This window comes from Melanerpes formicivorus, unplaced genomic scaffold, assembly GCF_026170545.1.
Source record: "Melanerpes formicivorus ecotype bairdi unplaced genomic scaffold, bMelFor1.0.p_v2 SCAF_53, whole genome shotgun sequence".
Classification (NCBI taxonomy): domain Eukaryota; kingdom Metazoa; phylum Chordata; class Aves; order Piciformes; family Picidae; genus Melanerpes; species Melanerpes formicivorus.
In genome coordinates, this window is record NW_027142405.1 from 3,027,963 (window position 1) to 3,051,255 (window position 23,293).

General features: G+C 41.1%; 1 long non-coding RNA gene across 1 annotated transcript; it reads left to right on the forward strand.

The window, feature by feature from the left end:
• Window positions 1-4,711: 4,711 nt before the first annotated feature.
• On the forward strand, window positions 4,712-22,955 carry LOC137452437 (uncharacterized). The gene is made up of 5 exons (XR_010990088.1): window positions 4,712-4,774; window positions 6,227-6,381; window positions 11,720-11,878; window positions 12,953-13,139; window positions 22,877-22,955. It is a non-coding gene; the product is annotated as an uncharacterized lncRNA (long non-coding RNA).
• The last annotated feature ends 338 nt before the right edge of the window (window positions 22,956-23,293 follow it).

Consider the following 23,293-nt stretch of genomic DNA (forward strand, 5'->3'; position numbering starts at 1 on the left):
TGGACTTCTGCTCACACCCCGCTGCTCTGTGGTGTTAGGAATATCAAGAACTGAAGCTAATGTTTAAAACACTCTCTGTTATTCCCCTGTAGAAAAGTCCGTGCTTTCCTTCAAAATGTCAGTGTATGTGCATGGGAAAGAGAACAGAAAACAGTAGCTGTTCTCTTTCTTTGTGTTAGCTCATCAATTCTAGCTGGGAAGATGACACACAGTTCAAAAACATCATAATTCCCAAATAGTTATTGTGTGCAGTTGAGGTAATCACAATTTCTCTGTTGCATCTGTGAAAGAAAATAGTCCTAGTTTCTCTGGGAGAGAATCCTAGGCTAGCCACTAGAATTTTGGAGTCAGCCAGGGCAGCTGATCTGAGCAGGCTACAGGTGTATCTCAGATGATAAGCAACAAACTCATTTTAAAGAGGAAAGTTTGCTGAGGGTGGAGGATCTTCCTTATTCTGCTGATTGTCTCTATCCCTGGAGGGGCTTCCTATTTCTTGTGTCCACCATATGTTCACTGAGCTGAGTATAACTTTGTATATTTTATATTGGGGTCAGTATCGGTCTTGCCATTTCATTAAATCCATTTTCATTTCAGCCCACAGATCTCCTTTTTGTAATCTTCCTTCTCTGTTGGAGAGGGGTCAGTGAGTGATAGAGCAACTACTGTAGTTTAGTCCTGGATGTGGAGTAAATACAGACAACTCTCTAGACCACTCACTTCAGATAAAAAAATAAATATGCATTTCATGACTGTGCATTCAGTAGGGAGCATGTAAGCATTTGTACCTGCCAAGGCATTACCTGTTCCAGTGTTCCACTACCCTCATGGTAGTTGTTCCTAACATCCAATCTAAATCTACTCTCAAATGAAGCCATTACCTCTTGTCTGATTGCTTCAGGCCTTTGTAAACAGTGTCTCTCTGTCCTTCTTGTACGACCCCTTTAGGTCCTGGGAGGTCATTATTAGGTCTCCTTGGAGCCTTCTCTTCTCCGGTCTCTTCATCTCCCTCAGCCTGTCTTCATAGCAGAGGTGTTCCAACCCCCATGATCATTTTCATGGCCCTCCTTTGGATCTGCTTCATCAGGTCCATGTCCTTCCTGTACGGAGGGCTCCAGAGCAGGATGCAGTACTCCAGGTGAGGTCTGATCAGAGCAAAGTGGCACAATCACCTCACTCAAACTGCTGGCCATGCTTCTTTTGACGTAGACCATGATGCTGTTGGCCCTCTGGGCTGCAAGCACACACTGCTCATGCCCAGCTTCTCATCCATCAGTACTCACTAGACCATTTCTGAAGGGCTCCTTTGTTTTAACTAATCCCCTAGCCTGTATTGATATTGAGGATTGTTCTGGCCCAGGTGCAGGACCTTGCACTTGCTCTTATTAAACCTCATGAGGTTCACCTGGGCCCACCTCTCCAGCTTGTCCATGTCCCTCTGGGTGACATCCCATCCTTTTGGTGTATCGACAGTACTACTCAATTTGGTGTCATCTGCCAATCTGCTGATGGTGCAGTCAATGCCACTGTCTGTATCATAGATAAACATTTTAAACAGTACAGCTCCCAGTATGGACCCCTGAGGGACACTGCTTGTCACTATGAAGCTCCTAAGCAAGCAAGAATGTTCAAGGCCTGGGGTTTTCTCTTACAAAGCATTTAATTTGTGGGAAAAATCTAAAATGTCCTGCATGCAGATATGTTTTATTTTCAATGTGGATAGAGCTTCTCATCCAAACCTGAAAGAGAGGCTCTTTCACCCTGACTAATAGCTCGAGGCATACACTCAAAGCAGTGACACAAGCCTCATATGTTGGAATTATGTGTCTGAATCTCCAAGTGGCTGGTTATTCTCAGGCAGATATTTTCCCTCCTCTTCTGTGCATCTCAGATAACAGTTCTCCAAGTCTGAATATTTTGAAATGGTAGGAGAGTCTCTGGTTGTCATCAGTGAAAGCTTTTATGAGGCGTGGGTTGATTCTGCTGTGGAAGTGGGACCCCATCTTCTTTCAGAAAGAAAGAAAAAAAAAAAACCCTCAGCTCAAAATGGTGGTTTTTAATTTTTTTTTTTTTTTTTGATGGCTAAACTGTTCTCCCACAGCTCTTGTTTTGACAGCTTCAAATCTATTTGTAATCTTCAAAATGGTGACTTGATTCCAGAGTGCTTTCATTAACCATAGAGATGCAACAAGTTGGTGGCTATGAAAGTCAGGTCTAGCACTCAGTTTAGAAGTGGGGTTAGGTATTTTTAATAGTGGCAGTGACTGGTAGAGACTTTCACTTAAATCTTTGTATTGCCTGTCCCAGGCCAATACGCATAATAATTCAAAAAGTCTCTGCTCTGTAACACCTGGAAGATTGGATCAGAGATGTGGTGGAGGAGAAGCTCAACACGAGCCAGCAGCGTGCACTTGCAGCCCAGGAAGCCAATCACATCCTGGACTGCATCAAGAGAAGCAAAGCCAGCAAGTTAAGGGAGGTGATTTTCTCCTTCTACTCCACTCTGGTGAGACCCCATCTGGAGTACAGCGTCCAGTTCTGGAACCCCTATTACTGGAAGGATCTGGAGGTGCTGGAGTGCATCCAGAGAAGGGCTACAAGGATGATTAGAGGGCTGGAGCACCTCTCCTGTAAGGACTGATCGAAGGAGTTTGGGCTATTCAGTCTGGAGAAGGCTCATGAGGAGACCTTATTGTGGCCTTCCAGTATCTGAAATCTGGGGAGGTACTTTTTAGGGTGTCAGGTAGTGATAGGACTAGGGGGAATGGAAAAAAAATAGAAATGGGTAGATTCAGATTGGATATTAGGAAGTTGTTCTTCACCATGAGGGTGGTGAGACACTGGAACAGGTTGCCCAGGGAGGTGGTAGAAGATTCATCCCTGGAGGTTTTTAAGGCCAGGCTGGATGTGGCTCTGAGCAAGCTGCTCTAGTGTGAAGTGTCCCTGCCCGTGGCAGGGGGTTTGGAACTAGATGATCCCTTCCAACCCTGACAATTCTATGATTCTGGGTCTGCATCCCTCAACCTTGCCTTTGGGGAAGCAGGGTTCCTGAGGCATAGATGTTGTGTATTGCCAACGCTCTGCACTGCTGATCTGTCAGTGCAGGGTTTATCTGAGGTGGTGGGCACATGTCTGTACTGCATCACCTGGACTGTGTGCTTAAGTAACAGTACAGCAGCTGTGCACCACAGGGCTAGATGATCAAACACTCACCTTAAAATCTATGCAACGATGTAAGTGTATGGCTCATGCTGCACAGGTAGATGTTGAGCTAATATTTTTCCTTCTGTGTCTTCTCCTCTTCATGTTACCACAGAGATCTTAACTGGATAATAAGGAAACACAGGTAGGACATAAAACCAGGAAGAAATTCTTGGGTTAGTAAGACAATAGCTTTGTCCTCTCATCCATTCATAAACATGCCAAGGAAATAGTTAAGCTATCCTGAAAATACTGACAGGAATAACTACTTGTGGAACCTAAACTCTGTTTAAGAAGGCAGGGGGAAATTAGGGCAGTTGTTTTTTAATTATCACTGAAGTCAGACCTTGCAGGGCCCCCCAGCCATATCCAGGTTAATGGTCACTAGTGTATGCTGTGTCAGCAAAATTCTCATGCTCACCTTCACTAGGGGCTCCCAATCAGCTGAGGCTAGCTCCTTTTGCTGGATGTGCTGAACTTCTCTCTGAAACTAGAATGATTAAAAGAGAAAAGCAATCTACAGCTTTAATCAAGCTTGCAGAAACACACCTTCCAGATTTTCCGAGATGAGGTATTTGCTACCTCCTGTCCTCTGGCATGGTAGCAGTTTAATGAAAGGCTGCATATTTTTCTGTTAGCAGCTCAACCACTTAATTCTTAAGTTCCTTCAGAGCTCTCAGATGTATGCCATCTGGTCATGGTGACTTGTTGCTCTTTAATTTGTGAATTTGTTCCAGCACTTCCAGTTTTGACACCTCAATCTCTGACAGAGTCTCATCTTCATTACTTGAAAAGAATAGCTCAGAGGTCTGTTTCTCTCTCTCTTGCAAGCATCTCCTTGTAGCTTCAGTTTCATTAATACAGTTTTAACTTAAAGCAGAATTTATGGCTTTTCCAAATATGCCATCTCTCCACCTCCTACCCATCCTGCAATATTTTATTGTGCTCTATTTTTATTAAATGAAAGTGGATCTGAAACCAACGTGGACCCCGTGCAGACAGGTAACCGGTACCTTTTCTATCTGATCAAAAGAATTGAAAGTTAAGGAAAAACAGTCTCTTTCACCTCCACCCATAGAATATTACTTGTTCTCAGAACACAGGGAATTGGACAGCCTATTTAAACACATCTAGAATGCCTCTTCACGCCCCAATATTATTTATTTACGTATCATAAATATTATCTATTATTTACGCTCTATTTGCGTTTCAGGTTTTGAGGGAAGTTAAGTCTGCATTATAAGATGCACTCTGCAAGCACATAGTTAGAGGCAATTCCTCTTCTGAGGAATTTACAAATAGAGAAGACAAATGGCTGAGAACAGACAACATGCAAAGAAATTGTCAAAGACGAATGACTTTATAGTTACATTTCTAATGGATTTTCCTTTTGTATACAGTGACTTTCAGTCTCCCTTCCCAGTGTTTTTCCAGACATTGCTCCCCATCTAGCCTCACCAGGGTTTCCTAATAAGTTTTATTGCCATTCTTTTCCCTCTGCAGGAAGATGTGACAGCAAAATCATTGGCAGAGCAGCATGCCCATCTTCTGGGAAGACTGAAATGGTTTTCCAGAGGTATCTTTGTTGATGTGGTTCATGGCAGGAAGCTCACCTGGCTTGCTACCTTCTTTCTTCTCTGCAAAACACAGGTGGCATGGTGACTGCATTGCCCTAGCAGCAGAGTCCACTGCTGAGAATTCTCCTTCGCCTTCAAATTACAGACTCAGAGAAGCAAGGGCTGCTCCGCTGCCCCTCTCCATACTTTCAGACAGCAGGAAATTTTTCTGCAGTGGCCTCTGTAAACCTTGAAAATGGGATGGCTGGAAGGGGTGATTATGGATGGGCACAGAAAGGGCAGAAACTTCAACCTCCTCTTCTCTATTGAATTTAGGAGATGACAGAAGCATGCCCCCCTCCTGACAAAGTCTGAGGGTCTCTAGTGACATTTATGTCACTGGAAAGGCATATAATATGTACACTGTGGTTTAATTTTATCTTAATGAAACAATATACATATAAAACTATCCATTAAATATAAAACAGTGAAGTAATTTGCAAATTTTCCTACGGCATAATAAATTAAGCATGGAGAGCACTAAGGAATGCAATTTGCAGTCATTTATAATGCAGTGTTTTATGTTAATAATTCAAAATCACATGCTATTTGGAGACACTTCTAATTAATGTATTTATGAAATTGTGAACTGTGACTGTTTTGGTTCCATTTAGCTAAACATTTCAACAGAATGCGCTTGCTGTTGTTTTGTGTTTGCTTAATGGCACCAGCAAGCATCAAATGTACAACTGGGGGAAAGTTGGGGGTGGTATCTGTTGAGGCTTTTTTAATACTTTTTTTTTTTTTATGGGTCTGTGTTTTTGTCTGTGTACTGTATGCATGCATGTGATTATAGTTCTGATTTCACCAAGGAGGGGAAAGTTCTGCGGTAATTTGAGGAGGAAACAAGACGGGGAAAGTTTTATGGATGAATAATTAAATTGCAAGAAAAGTTCAGTACCTTCCGAAAGAATTGCTAAAATATTCAGCCCTTTCCACAGAGAGGATCAGTATACACTGACATTTCTCCTGACTGGTTAATTATGACTGATACAGCTCGTCAATTTGTATTCACATTTTTATTTTTGTATTATTCAGCTTTTTGCATCAGTATTTGTCACACTGCTGCTTTATCAGAACCCTAGGAGGAATGTCACGATTCCCCAGGAAGTTATGCTCACCAGAGGAGACTTGCAGGGATTTGGGGGTGTTTTGAAATTTCAAGTACATCTCAAAACACTGATAGAATCCCCCCTTCCCTCCCCCCCCCCCCCCCCCTCTTCCCCCACGCTTATCAGAATTTGTAGTAAATTATTACACATCAAGGTCCTGATTCTGAAAGTGCCTTGAAATGAATGGGCTTCTGGGCATATGCGGAACCAGATGCTAATAGTACTCTGTTGTAGCTCTGCACAGGAAAATGAAGGGAAAGCTCTTGAAATAATTTTCTATGAACAATCTGTTTCACACAGGAAACTGAAAACAAAAAAATTAAGAAAAGAAAGAAACCTGACTCTTCTCAAACCCATAGCAAGGAGGTCTAAGGCACTACGTGCAACTCCTTCCACCTTCCAAAGCAGTTCTGCGAATTCATTGGGATGCTAAATCGAATTCATCACATCTCCTGGTAATTTCAAAGCTCACTTGCAGATCAGTAACTCAATGTTGAATGTTTCATTTTATTTTATTTTATTACTGTGCTTTCTGTATGGTGGATGTTCTTTTTCTTTCTTGGTTTCTTGCCTTTTGCCATTCCCCCTCCTCCCCTCCTTTTTCCCCCCTAAGTGCCTGGAACAATATGCATATGGGTGGGAAAACATTTAAAAAGTTCTCATGGCCTTTAGCTGTTGACTTGGAAATTGACCAATGTAATCATCAGACTGTGAATTGAAGCTGGATTTTGACCACTTTGTTTTAAACAGTGAAGGAACTCTTCTGGTTTAGGAGGCAATATGGGTGTTTAGGACCTAGCTCCCTATTTCTTGCCATCATCTGAGTTGCTCTGTTGAGATAGATTAGTGGGACATTCTATGAATGAGGCTAGAATTTTCTGGCAAAAATTCTATCTAAGGTATGTTCCCTATGAATATTTCTCATTAAAAAAAAGATCTTTATAGCTGTCACAGGGACATAAGGTGTTAGAAATGTCTGTGGTGCATCGATATAGGACATAAAGGCGGTGTGGCACACCAAGAAATCAACTGTGAGATAGGGAGCGCCTAGAACTGATGCTTGGTGGAGTTTGCTAACTAATCAGTTATTATCTGTTTGCCAATAGCCATGGCAGTCTGGGTCCAAAGATCCAGCCTTATTTTGAGTCATTATGTTCCCAGGTTTATGTCTGAATTTAAGTTTAACAGTAGGTGCCCATCTCTAAAATTAATTTACTGTAATACAGAAGGAAAGTGATTTTACTCTTTTGTGTTGTGGCATTTTTTTTTCTTCCAGTTTGAATAGATCATTTTCACTTTATTGTGAGGCACAGTGGCTGCTTGTGGCTTCCGTCTTCCACCCCTGTCGTATTTCAGAATTCAAAAGATCATGGAAGATGTGTGTTAAAAATCATTTCTCCAATAGTGGGAAAATGGCAAAACTGGGGAACATGTGCACTTTTCTTTTTTTCTTTTTATTATTTTGGCACGATTTGCAGGACTAGATCTACAGCTGTGTGTGATTCAGTCTGGAGAAAAGGAGGCTGAGGGGAGACCTTATTGCTCTTTACAACTACCCAAAATGAAGTTGGAGCAAGAAGGAGGGACAGCCTCTTCTCCCTGGTGGCAAGCAACAGGACTAGAGCAAATGGATACAAGCTGTGCCAGGGGATGTTTAGGCTGGATATTAGGAAATGTTTATTCACTGGAAGGCTTATCAAACATCGGAATAGTGTGCCCAGGGCAGTGGTGGAGTCGCCATCCCTGGAGGTGGACCTGGCACTTAGGGACGTGGTTTAATGTTGACCCTGCGGTGCTGGGGCAAAGGTTGGACTGGAGAATCTTCAAGGACTCTTCCAGCCAAATACATTCTGTGATTCTGTGTGATTCTGCACTGTAAAACAAAGAAAGCCCCAAACACAGATTCTGAATAAATCAAGACTAGCAGTATCAAAGTCCATTTGGTAACAACTGCTTGGGTGTGAGTAGAGAAGAATACCTTTTACAATTTATAAGTAATAGCATGATGCTTTGTCTCACATCTTATTATCAGAGGGTAGAAATTGGTGTGCCTGAATCTAGGTACCTCAGCATATATCAGACAGGAATTGAATTAACCATGATGTTCTGAAAAGAATAACAAACCCAGGAGCATTTAACAAGGTTGTCTTACAGGACTCCACCATGCAGTGTGTGAGGTTTATCTTTCCAATGAATGTTAGGGACCTTCAATGTGGATGTAATTATTAAATTGTATTGGTTGATCTGAAAATTCACTGGAGGAGCTGCCATTCCTTGGCATTCTAATTATCTCCCAGAATTTTTTATTTGATGATTTGTGTAGAATTTGTCAGAGTTATTTCTGTAGAAACGGTGCTTTCTTTCTGGGGAGCACTGTTGCTTTACTTCCTTCTCAATTTGTCATGGCTTTTCAAAGTGGAAGGCTGCATTTTTCCAATCTTCAGAGATATCTAACTAATGGGTTTGAAGGGCATCAAAGGTAGACAGGAAAACAAAGACTAGCAGAGGTCCTTTAGAAGAAAGGAATAGAATAGAATATGCTACACTCTATTTGTTTTTAACTAATGTCTACTAGCCTATGTCCAGGGGACAACTGTACCTGGGTATCAAACTGAATAGTAAGGTAAATATGTAATTCCTTTTTAGATTTCAAACAAATTCTTTACTCATAAAGTCCTTGCCCCTCCTCTTCCCCCTTAGGTTGCAAGAGGTCATGCCTGTCCCTGTTTCTGGTTCTACTCAGAACTGTAATTTGTATTGGCAAGATACTCAGGAGGAAGAATAAATGCACAGGCATAACCCAGAGATGGAGTATGTAAAAAAAGGGTAAAAAAAATATTGCAGATCTCCTTGACTGGCAGAGAGAATTCTTTGGTGCAGGACAAATCCTGTGAAAGACAAATCTTTTGGGGCTCTGAACTGGCTGGAGACTGGAGAAAGAGCAGAATGTCTCTGTCTCTTCTGTCACAGGAGAAAACCTCTACACAAGGGAAGACAGTTAGGGGATTTTGGTACATTTTGATGACAAAAGGATAAATTAACCAACCAGTAAAAAGAAATTCAGCACCTGCCACTGCAGCAGCAGGGTAAGAGGTAAAGGATTTTGCCACAGAGCTTAATCCAGCTCCCACTGAGCTCCCTGGGAACTGAATTCAGCCTTTTCAAGTCAGAGTAAAGGAAGTTTTCCAAGCTGTTCAGAATATTTTTATTGTCACGAACAAAGCTACGGGGTAAGGCACACAAACAAAAAAACCCCACATACAGTAATTACCAGCAGTGTATGAAGTTGTCTAGCAGCAGGCAAGAACAAAAAAATCCACATGTCCACTGCGGAATTGTTAAGCACTTATCTCAGCAGTGTTTGTGACCCGGTTGCATCTGCTTGCCACATACATTGCATGAAATGCTTGGCTAGACCAAATGTTTTGGCAAAACAGATTTCAAGTGCCACATTTCTAATATCCTTGCACAGAGAAGTTGGGAAATCTGAGGAGGAGTTTTTGGGGTCATATTTTGTGAGATGAATCCCCATGGACCACGCTGAAGATCCTGGGATCTGGCCTGCAGTTATTCCTGGCAAGGGGCAGAGGGAGAACGTAACAAGATCCACTGTATGGAGACCACAACATTTGATGTTAAAATATTGAGTAAAAAAAATAATATTCCACATGCAACTTCTCCATCCATGCACTTGAGACCATCAAGGAAAATGAAAAACTGGGGAAAGTAACTGAATCAGTGACCTGTTCTTGATGATATCTCCAGTTCACACCCCTTTGCTTGGTTAAACAGAACTTGAAGTATCTGTTTCTTAAAACACCTCTGTCCCACCTGTGATTTCATGGTGTTTGATTCTAACTTAGGTGGAATATGCCAGGAATTAATAGCAGCATGCACAACACCTCTGCAACATGAACTCAAGGCACATGGAAAAAGGCGGCTTCTAGTGATATTTTTTAGGCAGTGCAGAGGGTTAACAGCCACAGGAGACACATATGAGATAATGGAATAATCTTGGGCAATCCTAAAGTACTGGGAGAAACCAGGCTGGACAGAAAAAAAAACCAACCAACAATAAAAAACCAAACAACCAACTTGCCTCTCTCCAGGGCATTTACGCTGCCAAGCAACTTAGTTTGCGTCCATCTATGATGTGAGTGTGTTGTGAAATGTAGCTCACTTGCTAAACGTTGTTTTGATGTGTTGTTTGGCACAGGAGGGGAAAAAAAGAAATGGACTGCATTCAATCTCTATTAAAGCAGAGAGATGTCTTCTGCAGAATTTATTTTCAGAAGCTTTGTGCTAACTTCATTTTCTTATTAGCTGAAATTGCTAGTGAGACAGTTCTAGCAATGATACTAAATGCGTTCATGGAAAAGATGTGTCTGTCTGTGCTCAATGAATTGCCTACTGTTGTGTCAGCTCAGAGAGAACAGATCTCTACTATGGGATTTGGGGATCTGGAATTAGGTCCTAGGGATAATTCACATGGGAAAAATATTACATCATTTGTAATTACAGAACGGCAAGTATATGGGAAAATAGCGAGAAACTGCTACAGGTAGTTAAGAGTTGCAGCATAAAAAAAGGAATTTATAACCTGAAAAAACCCTCTGATATTTATATTTGATATTGTTGAAAATTGATAGAAAAAACCCTAGGAAATCAAGGTTTTATGAATCAGAAATCCAAAAGAATCATCTTAGAAATATGCTTTTGGGGCATTTTTTGTATCATCATGAAACAAACTGAGAGAGAAATTAAAGTGATCCAAAACACTGGATTGTCAGAAAAGCACCTTTTCTGATCATGGTAAAACTGAAGATGGTGAGCATTATTTAATGCACTTTTCCCACAAGGGCCTAATTCCCTGTTTGGGCTACCTCTCACAATGCGTTTGTAGGGACACGCTCCTCACAGCAAATCTCTTCCCTGCAGTAGCAGACTATGGAGCCCCACGGGAGACACGAGCTCTTGGGAGGCAATGTGCCACTAAAAGGCAATTCAGTTTAAGCTGAAACTGCCATAGATTAAATGGTTTAGGTCAGTCCAGCAGTCTGAGGAATTCCAGTCTGGAACAAGTTCAAGCAACAGAGAGTCTTCAATAATGATAGCTATGATAGGGAAAACCAACCAACCAACTCAACAACAGAGAACATTTTGTCAAAAATAAGAATAAAATAATCTAGAAAAATTTCAGCATTGTGGAAGCTGTATTTTTCATGGGAAATTGACTCTGGGGAAGTGGGTAGATGATTGTTGGAGGTTTGTTCCAATGGAAGTATTCTGTTTTATAATGTTGCCAAGCCACCATGTTTACAGTCTTCAGGATATAATTCAGCTATAATTTCCAGTGACTTTGCAGTGCAGCTTTAACTCTCAGGGAGATACCCTCCTCCCCACTCCCATGTGTATTATGTACTGCTTATATATAAGCTGAGTATTTAAAAGAGCCCTTGTTTGAAAGACTTGAGAAGTATGTGTAAAGAATCTGGGCATCACACAGACTGCACTATTTAGGCTGAAAAACATCCAGAGTTAGATTCTGTCTTATCCTTCAGCCTTACCTCTATCACCCCTTCTTTAGAGGTGAAGCATAAGCTACAACTATCAGAAGGGGATGAATCATTACTGATGGGTAATCCACACACTGTGGATTTTACATCACCCTAGTCCTCTAGGAAGCACCACCTTAGATTGCCCTCAACTAAGTTGAGGAGTCTGGGATGAGGTTAATTTGGAGGATGTCTGAGCTGTAGCCTACTGGCGAAAGAAATCTGCCGTGTCTTTCAGGGTGAGCTAAGAAGACAAGAACAGCATGGGACACTGAGCTGCCTCTGAAGGAGATGTTGGCAATAATCAAGCTGTCACATTGATGTGTATGGGAAGTTGGTGCTGCCCAGCTGGATTTCTTTAACCAAGCCAGTCCCTTTCATCAGCTTCATAACAATAGTGAGTTTATGCATGTTTCTGTATGAACAGAATGTATAGGACCCTGTTCTCCTTGTGTACCTATGTGTGTATCCCTGTCTCAAACAACTTTTGGTCATTTCAAGCAAACCTGACACAGAAGTAGAAGTTTCTAGGTATTTCTAGGTATTTGCCAGTTAGTTTGCGAAATATGATGTATTGAACGTGGAGCTGCGCAGAATATGAGAACTGGACATGTGGTGATGGTTCATCTGCAAAGCCACAGCATTGCTGTTCACTCCGTATTACCCACGCTGTCCCATTTCTTACTGCTTTTAAAAGCAAGATGAAGAGCAGGAGCAGCTGCTGCCAGGAAAGGAAACTGCAGGAGCTGGAGGAACACACATGAGGGAGTGCAAAGACACAGACTTTCACTGCTGATGACCTTGGCTTCTAGGACATCCCATAACCAGAGAAACTGCTTCTAAAGCTGGAAGGCATGGGAACTGATTCTATGCGTTGCAATTAGGGCTCGGGGAAAGAAAATAATCTGCCCTGCTAAACAAACTCAGTAAAAAATTGGTGAATTTTTGCTTAGGGTTACCGTGACATTACATTGGAAAAAGTATTTTCAGGAATTATTTTATTCCTTAAAAAAAGACCCACTGCTCCGTAGGAATTTGAGGGACACAAGGCAGTACTTGTTTTGTCTCCTCTTCTGCTCTCTGATGTTTCACACATTCTTCAAAGTATTTTGCTTTGTGTCATTACTGATGGAGAATTGCTCTTGTTTTTAACCACTGTGTAGATGCAGCACTTTTTCTCAGTGAGTGATGTGATAGAATGGTTTAACTTGCTATAGTTTCCTTTTCAGCCACCTCCTAGTCAAGAATAAGACCCATTTAGGTGGTTGGTGCTGTTTCTGATAGCTGAGTAGTAGCGTTAGCAGCTGCATGTAAAACTTCATGGCTTCTTCGAAAACTCAGCCCAGTGGGTGGAAGGTACTGCCAGAACTGGAAGATTAAAGTAAACAAAATTATTTAGGTCCTCAAAAAGTCCTGTCTGCCCCTCATATAGACTCAGGAAAACCATTCATAGGCATTTTTTTTTCTTCAGGGCAGCGGCGTACAAACAGAGCTGGAAATCTATTGAATAAAACCAACAGGTGTCGACACTCCCACTGACTGCATCATCAGGTGACTCTGGTAACGAGGAGTGGGGTGAAGAATCACACCCCATGAACCAGAACACCAGAACAAGGGGACACAGTCTCAAGCTGCGCCAGGGGAGGTTTAGACTCGAGGTGAGGAGGAAATTCTTCACCGAGCGAGTCATTCGGCATTGGAACCGGTTGCCCAGGGAGGTGGTTGAGTCATCGACCCTGGAGGCGTTCAAGGGGAGATTGGACGTGGCACTTGGTGCCATGGTCTAGTCATGGGGTCTGTGTTGATGGGTTGGACTCGATGATCCTCGAGGTCCTTTCCAACCTAAGTGATACTGTGATACTGTGATACTGTAATGTCCTCAGGGAGCTGCTCACGGCTGAGGCTGGTGTGTAAAACTCCACCTATCATTTCACAGTATGCTCCTTTGATGTCACATGTTTTCTCCCCTCACCCTATTTCCCATCTTTTACCTGCTCAGGCTGCCTTTCCATTTTTCATTATTTATCTATTTTTATCTCTCTTAATTTTTTGTTCCCATTTTCATACCTGGGATGGGAATCTGATAACTTCCCACTTGAACACTTGCTCTGTGATATTTGAATCTGCCACACAAAAATTAAACGTGCCATTTCTTGATGCATTTCAGTTGGGTTCTTTCTGCACATCCCTAAGGACCGTGAACACTAGATGCAGTATGGCCAAACTTAAACATTGAGGTTCATTAAGAGACAATCAGAAATTGCCTCTAAATTTGTTTCCTAATGGAAATATCTCTGGGGGAAGGTTGTTGGGGAATGATGTTTCTTTAATGTTGTAGACATGCAACATGTACAAAATTAAATAAGGAATGTGTTTGGCCAGTGCATTTCAGTAAAGGAAAATTCCTGTGTGCTGTTCTGCACTATTGTGTGATTTATCCATGAATACTGAATTTGTTTTGTAGAGGAAATACATAAAAGCAAAAAAAGTTATCATTCCCTGACCTCTGCTCCAAGCTAAAATGTGCAGTCTAGGAAATGATAGGAAAATAAAGTTATTTTCCAACTAGAATTTGATTGTGAAATAAATAAGAGGCTATTTCCATGCAAGTTTGTGATCTAACAGGAAGAGGAAGAATTTTACATGCAGCAGGAAGCAGCTATTTTTAATGCTTTTAATAACTTTTTGGCCAAGACTGAGACCCTACTTCTATTTCCATGGCTTTTGTAGAGCCACGGTGACCACAATTGGTTATTCAGTTTAAAAGGAAAAATTAAGGCAAGATATTTTCGTATTCCATCTTGGATTTATTTTTTTTCCCCTCCCTTATCATTCCAAATTGACTCACCATCATGAACTTTTATGTATTATGTTGTTAGGATTTAACCAGCTAGAAAAAAGTAGATTGCAATGGTGGTAAAGATCAACTGTATGTCTCCTGCAGGTGTAGGTGCTCTGCTGTGTTTATCAATGTGCTCTGGGGCACTGCCTTGCTTAGCCCCTATTTATACCCCCCACTTTCCTTTGGAAGGACATTTGGGGCATAAATAGGGAAAAAAATATGGTACAGTCCAAGAAGTCAGAGGCCAGGTCTGTGGGAATTCTGGAGGATCCCACAGTGTGGACATAGATATTTGGTGAGGTATGTTCAGAGTAAATGGGTTGATGCCAGCTGATACCAGTATATGATACTGAAATAGCTATACATCTTTGTGCCAGTTGAGGAGTCAATCCAGGAGGAGCCAAGAACAAGGCATTCTTCTAGATGGACTTCAGTCTTTCTCATCCCTAAGTCTCTCTGAGGGAAAACATGGGAAAAGAACTAAAAGGAATTAAAAAGTTACTCTTGGCACAATGACACATAGCCTGGACTGTGAGGAAGGTAAGTGAATGAGGGGCTGCACTGTGTTCATTATCCACAGAGTGAAACAAGCCTGGTATCTCTCAGTACCTGCTTTAGTGAAGAAAGGTTAGAGCTCATTCACTCTATCTTGTTGCACACTGTACTCATTTCAACTGTCTCCAGCTGAGGCAAGGCATTTGAGTAATATGAATAGAGGCTCTTATCCTGTGAGCAATTATACGTGGGTTTAAAGTAGCTGTCAGGCTCTAATGGCCTTTACAAAAAATAATTGCTTAGTATTCCACGTTATAGCAGCTATTTTGCAAGGAGAATATTATATATGTGCACAAGGTGTAACACCTTTTTGATGTACACAAAACTGTTTTCAAGACTTCCTCATTAAATAATATTACTTAGGCTTGATTAAGAAGGAAACATTTGGTTTCTATCTGACTGTACACAGTTTTGTGAGAGATAGGGTTTTTTTTTCCTCCTACTGTTCTTTTTCTTTGGCTTTATTCTCATTTGCTTTATTCAGACCTTAGGTGAAGGAATTTTGTATTTAATATATGTATCCTAATGGGGGCTTTAAGCACATTTTTGAAACTGGGATTTTATAAGGGCACCTCTATTTGATGTGTGGAGATGTACACCTGCAAAGCCCCAGCCTGAATCAGTCAAACCTGCAGGCCTTATGCTTATGATCACATACATTTCCTATTTTGTGCATGTACCGATTGTTCCCTTTGATTTCAGAAGCTGAGGGAATTTAATGTCTGAATAGGCTCTTCAGGACCAAACTAGAGGAACCCAGGCTTTGCAACTGCTGCCCTTGGTTAACACAAACACAAAGTTATCAAATAGCAAAATGCAAGTGCCCCAACTCTTTCTTAGGTGTCACAGTAACTTAGGTATATCCCTATTGTTTCTTGTAGCAGCATCCTAACCAGGCCTGTGAAAGAACTGAAGACTTTTAGATCCATGATTTGTGTCTCTGTAATGCCCAGGGAGCAATAGCTCCTGTTATTCAACCAAAAGCAAAACAAATTCCCCTTTGTAATTAAGGTTAAATGCACAGTCTTTATTTCCATCCCTTCTGTGTTATAATATTACAACGCAAGACGTCACCCTGTGCTTAATAGGGTTTCCCAAGCACAAATACTGGCATTGCCCAGCTTGCCCTCCCTCAGCACAGAAATATTAGGTTGTAGGTACCTCTCCCTGGCTATAACTGTGTTATGCCATGTGGTGCACAATGGCTCCTGCCAGCAATGTTGCAAATCTGCTTTGTCTCACAGAGCAGCATTTTTGTAAGCGGGTTGATAAATTGTCTTGTCACACTTGAATTAAACTATTGATTTACCAACACCCTTTGTATGTTGACCCAAGAAAACACAGTGGATGCTATTTAGAATATTACAAACCCTCTGCCATATGCATGTTGTCTAGCCTACACTTCAACCCTATCACCTTTCAGCAGATTGCTTTAGACAAGAGATCTCATGGGCAGGGAATCTGCAATGCATATAAGCTTACTTGCTCATTTAATACAAGAGAGTCCTAGACATTGACCTTGTCTATAGCTTCCAGCTTGGCAGGGCTGTAACACTGCAAAGACCTGCAAATCCCTTTTTAACAAGGCTACCTGAAACCAATGGCCCAGGTCCAAATAGATGAAAACTTGGAGATGTCCAACAGATCAGTTGCCTATACCATTAAGTGGAATTGTCTGATGCTGCATATACTGGTGTTTGCTTACATGATTCAGTACCAACTCCCAGCATAATAACATGTCTGTTGTCTAAAACACTCTGTGTGTGTGTGTATGTACACATACATACATACATACATACATACATACATATATGTAGTGATTTCATTAGTGAACTCTGGAAGGGTATCTTGTATGGCAGATATGGAAGTACAACCATTTAGTCAAGATGTCTCAGGATTTGAACCAAAAGACATATTTTATCAAAGAGGATTTGGGGTTTTAGTTGTTTGAAATAGACAGCAGTTTGGCTTTGAGCTTGGTAGCCTAGCAAAAGCATCCAGGTAAAGAAGAATGAGTCTCTTTGTCTATGTGATTGCACCATTCCATTAAAGGATGAAAATGTGTGTGTGTGTTAAGACAGTGTTTGGGGAGTGGAAAGGAAGGTGTGAGGCTCCTCCCAAGCTTGTTTCCACAGCCCTTTCCATGAGTCTAGCAAAGGGCAGAGGAAACCTGGATAGGGAAGTGCACACAGTGTGGATTGTGAGCACTTGGGCACAATGTGACATGTTGATTTTCTGCAGGAATTTTCTGCTTCAAAATTACAACTTTATTTTAGCTAAGGTCAACACTTCCAGTAGCTTCAGCATAAGCAGGGCTTGTCTCATTGCAGTTGATATTTCTGGGCTTTAAAATTGTTTTCAGAGCTGTTTTGTGGAAGTGCTATCTATGTGTAGCACCGGCAAGCAATATTAAATTGGACAAAAAACTATTAAAGATGTGCATTGGGCCCCAGGGAGAAGATAGATAATGATTAAGCCTAAACTGCTGTTCAGCAAAACTTAATCAGTTAGGGGTTAGTTTGATGGAAACAAAACCAAAGATCATTCCTACTTTTGTTTTACTCAGATCAGCAAAGTTCAAGGTAGTGACAGACATAAATGCATGAGCAAAAAGGCTTCACTCTTGTCCTGCCTAGGAATAGCTTGTGTGTTACAAACTATACCATGTTTTCTTTTGCCACACATAAAGGAGGAATGGCATGGCAAACTATAGTAGATGCATTTTAAAACAACAGTTCAGACACTTGACAAAACTGCTAGTCCATTGCCTATCATATACATATTTCAATACTTAGAGGACCAGGGACCTCTACACTGCTCAGAATTTCCCATGTAAGGTGTTTTTTTTTTGGCTGCTCATGCATGATGCCGCTCAGGTTCTGTGATGTTAGCTCAAATGATGTCATATCATAAGACATGATATTCCCTGGTACACTGTGCAATATAATAACATCTTCAGCTTCTGCATGGGAAGAGACAAGTACTCTTGAAACCTGGATATTTTGCTGCATTGTTATTTAAAGATTTGGAGTGCCTGTTGACATAGCAGTTAGTTGCATATTAGCACTTCACATCAAAATAATAAAGCACAAACCCTCAGCACTCACAATTGATACAGTTCAAATTGTCATCCTATTGTTAGCTTTGCATTCAGATAAATTAAAAAAACCCACAAACACCTGATGTCCCTGCAGAATTACCAAAATCAAAACCAAATTAAAACCTCTTCAACCACCTTCTGAAGCTTACAGAAGATGCGCATCAATGGGCATATCGGTGAGAGGGTTTCCAGTTAAAAGTCCTTCCTGAAGAAAACACTGCCTCTGAGCCTTACAGCTCTGGGGTCCAACAGTGAGAGCTACTCAGCTGCACTTATCTGAGAAGGGAAGTGGCAGATGTACAGGCAAAGATGGTGCCCTTACAGCGGGCTCTGAAAAAATCAGGATTATCATTAACTGTGTGCTCAGTGATCAGCAAAGGAGAGAAAGTGTGAGAGTGGAAAACATGCCTCTAGCAGGCAGGAATGATGGTCACATGTGGTTGCCATATCACTGCTGCTGATATAGAAACACCGTGTGCACCCCAACTGCATGTAACAAAGGCACACAGATAAAAGTTGTAGCAAGTGAGATTTCATTTGAGAATCCTGTTTCTCACCTGTCTTGTCATATAACTTGTTCCCAGCATTATGGCCTCTAGGTATAAGGAATGAAACTCAGGAATGAAAGTCAAGGATGAAATCCACTAACCTGTGACCACATGAGATTAGAAACACTGCCCACAAATTACACCAAACATTACCAAAAGAAAAGTAAAATCAGTCAATCAAACTGTTGCTGGGTAACCAGCAGATAACTCTCATCCTATAGAAAGGAAATGTATCACTTTCTTATTCTCAGTCACCAATATAATGATCACCAAGCAGGCTCCACTCTGGCTTCAGGCTTGCAAATTCTTTTCATACCCAGTTATCCGGTACATGAGGACAGACAGGGAGAGTACCAGTAATGAAAAACACTCTGCTAAGTTTTCTGGAAATTAATGCAAAAGGATAATCAGAAGAGAAGTTTAATTAAAAGAGCTGCTTGCTGGCATGTAGATTTCAGGGTCCTTGCTGTTCCTGTTTAGGCAGAAACTAAAATATTTCCCAGCGTAAGGAGGGAAACCTCTCACAGAGAAGGCTGCTTTCTGTCTGGATTTCATTCTCTGCTTTTAAGAATAGGGCAGGATAAATGATTTGATCTTTGGAAGCTGCCTGCCAAATAAGAAATCTCAACCAGATTCCAAATACCCATGCTGTACTTCCCAGAATCACTTGTGAAGCTTTTGGTAGTGGTAATTTCTGTCTCTGTGAATGGATTACATAGATACTCTTTGCAATGGAGAACAGTATCAGGAGAAATGGGATTCCTTGCCTCAAAATATTCTTTACTCAGATGTTGAAGTTATTTCCTGAAGGATTATAAACAGAATCACAGAATTGTTAGGGTTGGAAAGATCCTCAAAGATCATCCAATTCCAGCCCCTCATGCAAACACTGACAGGTTTCATACAGCTCCAGCTCTGGAGTTTTTCCAGTTGCATTGACAAATAGATCCTGTCACAAAATCTTTTGGGTCATGCTTCCACACCAGTTCTGACTGGTTTTAAACTCAGGCCTTTGCCTAAGTGAGAGAGAAAATGCTATAGTACTATTTGTTCATGATCATAGTAAAAAATCCAAATTTTATTGGGTCTTTTAAGGGATGGTTTGGCTCAGGCAGATTCAAAGACACTATAGACATTATCCCACACTCCAAGCTAGGGCTCTTTATTCAGTCACCCACAGCTGCAATAATTGGATCTTTAGGTACAGGTTAATGGGATAATTAGCCAAACGAGATCAAACTTGTATGCTGTGTAGAAATGGATGGTTGCTGTCTCACAGCAGCCTGTTGTATGCCACTAGGGCAACCTGCAATTCTTTTCAATGGGCAATAAAGTAGGAGATGAATTAGATATGGGTGATTCTGCCTGCTCGTGGTGGTGAGGACAGCTTCCCTGGTATTGCATTTTGAAGAGCAGATAATACAATTAGCAACTGCATCTGGAAGCACATTGGCAGTAAGGTCTTCCGCTCACTGCTCTCCTGAGGCAGGCCAAGCACTCAAGTCTCAACAGCTTCCATTTGAGGACGATCCTAGGGAGTAGGGCTGCCAAGAGAAGGTCTGCCAGCTAAATTGTCCTTACATACAGGACCCTGAAGACTCCTCATTTTTGATAATTTTATAATAGAACTGAAATAGATTGTTTCAACAGCCAACAGAGCTTGCTTACAGGTCCGCATTTTTTCATAGTTCATGGCTGACATGGATCTGACCCATGGCTTGCCTCACTAGATTGAGAGGGAACAGGCATATATTCAGAACTAAACAATTCCAGGAATTTTTTTCAGAGGAAAAGATTTTATGTTTTAATTTAGGGACTTTATCACAACTGTTTTTCATTCAGAGATCACTTTTGAGATCGGGTCTTAGTGACACAAATGAACTAATATTCTTACAAAAGTGTTGGCAGCAACTCCTTTCACTCTACACTGATAGATGAGGAAGCCCACAGAGAACTTTTTAACTGATGCCAGAAACACATTTTGTGTTGGAGTTAGGAATGCCATCCCAGTCTTCAGACTTTCATTACTGACTCAAGAGGCCATCTTCTGTGAAGTCAGTGATTCATGCAGAGTGATTTGAAAGGAATGTGTTTGAATGAGCTTCCTGTGTATTTGTCATAGTTTATGGCTTTTAAATCACAAATCATTATTATTGTGAATTATTAAGCCCCGAATCTTCCTTAAATCTTTCCAAACTGATCTCTGTTTATAACCTGGGTAGGAACCTGTTCACGCTTTTTGTTCATTCCACTGTTGTTGATTCATGGATTACTATTACATGGGCTTAAAATATACAAAATGGTGTAGGAGAGTGGATTTTGTTCACAAACTCATGATTTTTAACATTTTTGTGTGTGTGTGTGACAAAGTGTCATCTTGGTTTGCATCACAGGCTCTGCTACAGAGCAAAGAGACTTACATAGGCAGTGGGGACTTCCACTCAAAAGACCTCAGTCTGCTAGGCAGCAAACAGAACTACATCTGGGTGTAAACCAGCTGAGGAAGAGGTAAGCTCACTCCCACCAAGTGCAGCAGAATTGCTGCCGGCATGCTTCCCAAACAAACTAACTTAAAATTAGACCAGGTATCTGCACCCTGTGCCACAGTCTCATTTGAGATTACATTGGAGACACTGTCCACACTTCCCTTACTTGCTGAAGTTAGAAGCACTAGTTGTCAGTGGCTTAGAAATAATGGGATGTATATGCAGATAAACACCCTGAAGTTTAGCAAGTCACTTTGAGCTCACAGCACACATTTGGACTTTTCTTCCTTGCAACACTGCTAGAGTTCTGTTGCAAACTCAGTAATAACACAGACATATATGGGTACATAGAAAGGAAGGAGGAAGTGGACTGTTACTAACTGGTTTGAAACCTAAAAAATCATAATAATTAAAAATTATAAAATGTGGGTTGTGTTTGCTTCCAGTAATAGACCATGGTTTCTAGTGAGCTGGGCCATTGGAGAGTTGGGAGCTGAAAGATGCTTTTTGTTTTGTTTTTCCTCTTATTTCCCCCCCCCCCCCCTTACTAGTTCAGCCTTTTTTATACGTGATCAGCATGGATCCTGAACCTGCAAGATGCTGATAAATCTATAGGAGGCAAAGGCATTTATCATCTCAAAGAAAGCACTCATTGTCTAGTAGCATGAGGCCATGATGTTTGTACAGTCTTCTAAATTGGTGAAAGCATTAATTACACTGAATAATGGTAACCCTGGTATCTTGGCAGACATCTGAAACCTTGGATAATTATAGCTTCTGCTAAACAAATTTTAGTTCTGTGAATTTTGATTTTAGGGGACAGAAATATTTTTTCAGATAACGCAGTGCCTGAGAAATCAAGATGTGAAGAGCTGGAGTTTTACCTATACAAAAGTGAGTGATAGAAGCCATTTCTGGTGAGATCATGTATTTATCCTAGCTGAGCAGACAGAAAGTATTGAAAATCAGAGCAAAACCAACCCAAACAAACTCACAAATCACACTTCCAGCAAAGGAACACAACATAATGGAACATGAAATGAAAAGAAAAAACTGGAAACAGTCTTGATGAGGGTTGGAAAATCTACATGTCAGCAAAAATAAACTTGTTACTTAATAAGGTTAATAATAGATAAAGTCCCCTAAAGATAATTTTTTTATCACAGTTGAGGACCATTTTATTAAAATGTTAATGGCCTGAGGCAAAAAGAAACTGTTCCCTTAATCTGCCAGAAGAACTGCTTTCTCAGGAATTATATGTGCCGGAGGACTCGGGATCGGCGCTAACTGTAGTAAGCATGTTTCAAAACTGGAGCATCCCCAGCCTGTGAATTTGCGACTTGAAGGAAGTGGATCTCACGTGTCTCAAAATGGCTGTGCCCTTTTCTGCCAAGCACAACTTCCACTCACACTTTTGAATGAAAAAATCTGTCGGATTCAGTTGCTGCAGTCAAACGAGCTGAGGTGCCAGTGACTGAAGGAAAAACTTTTACTTTGCCTTCTTCCATACTAACTGTGAAAAAGGTATAGCTTAATAAGGGCAATAGCTGTAGCAGCAAACAAAAGGAGAACATGTTTTCATCAGCAATTTAAAGATGGCAAAATTATGAAGTAACCTGTCAAATGTGCTAAGTGCTCAGTGAATTGTGATAGATTGCAAACTGATTTTTCTGGGGTGAGAATACCAGCATAAGAGCTCCCATAAGATTGGGTGGAAACTCATCCCATACAGAGACTTCTGTCTGAAAGAGTAAGCACCACACTTTGCAACAAGCCTGCTCCATGCTGAAGTGAGTAGGTAAACATTTTCTGTGCATCTGCCTCATTTCATCATTGTTTTTTTGTTTTTGTCTCTTTTCCTCAGACCAGCCCTGAAGGTGTGTTGTGTGATGAGTGTATTCCCCTTCCAGCACTGCATACACGGCTGGCACATGCATAGGAGGTTAGAGAAGAGCAGGTAAGTGGTAGCATCCTTTATAACAGAAACCATGTAAGATGTCACTGTTTCAGACCAATGTAGACAGAGCCATTTTGAAGCAAGAAACACAAGGCCAGGACACAGAAATAAGCAAGCACTACACACATTTTAATGAATAAGTTCATGTTTATTGTGGGAGAAAAGCCTTTTACCACATTCTGCTTCTTCTGACCTGGTGACTGATGTGTAATTTTGCAAGAAATTCAGAAGGGGTACTCTTTTGTTGCCAAGTGGAAATAAGGTGGTAGCTAAACTGCTACATGGTTTTATTAGACTGGAGTGTTTCTGCATTCTAGTGTCAAG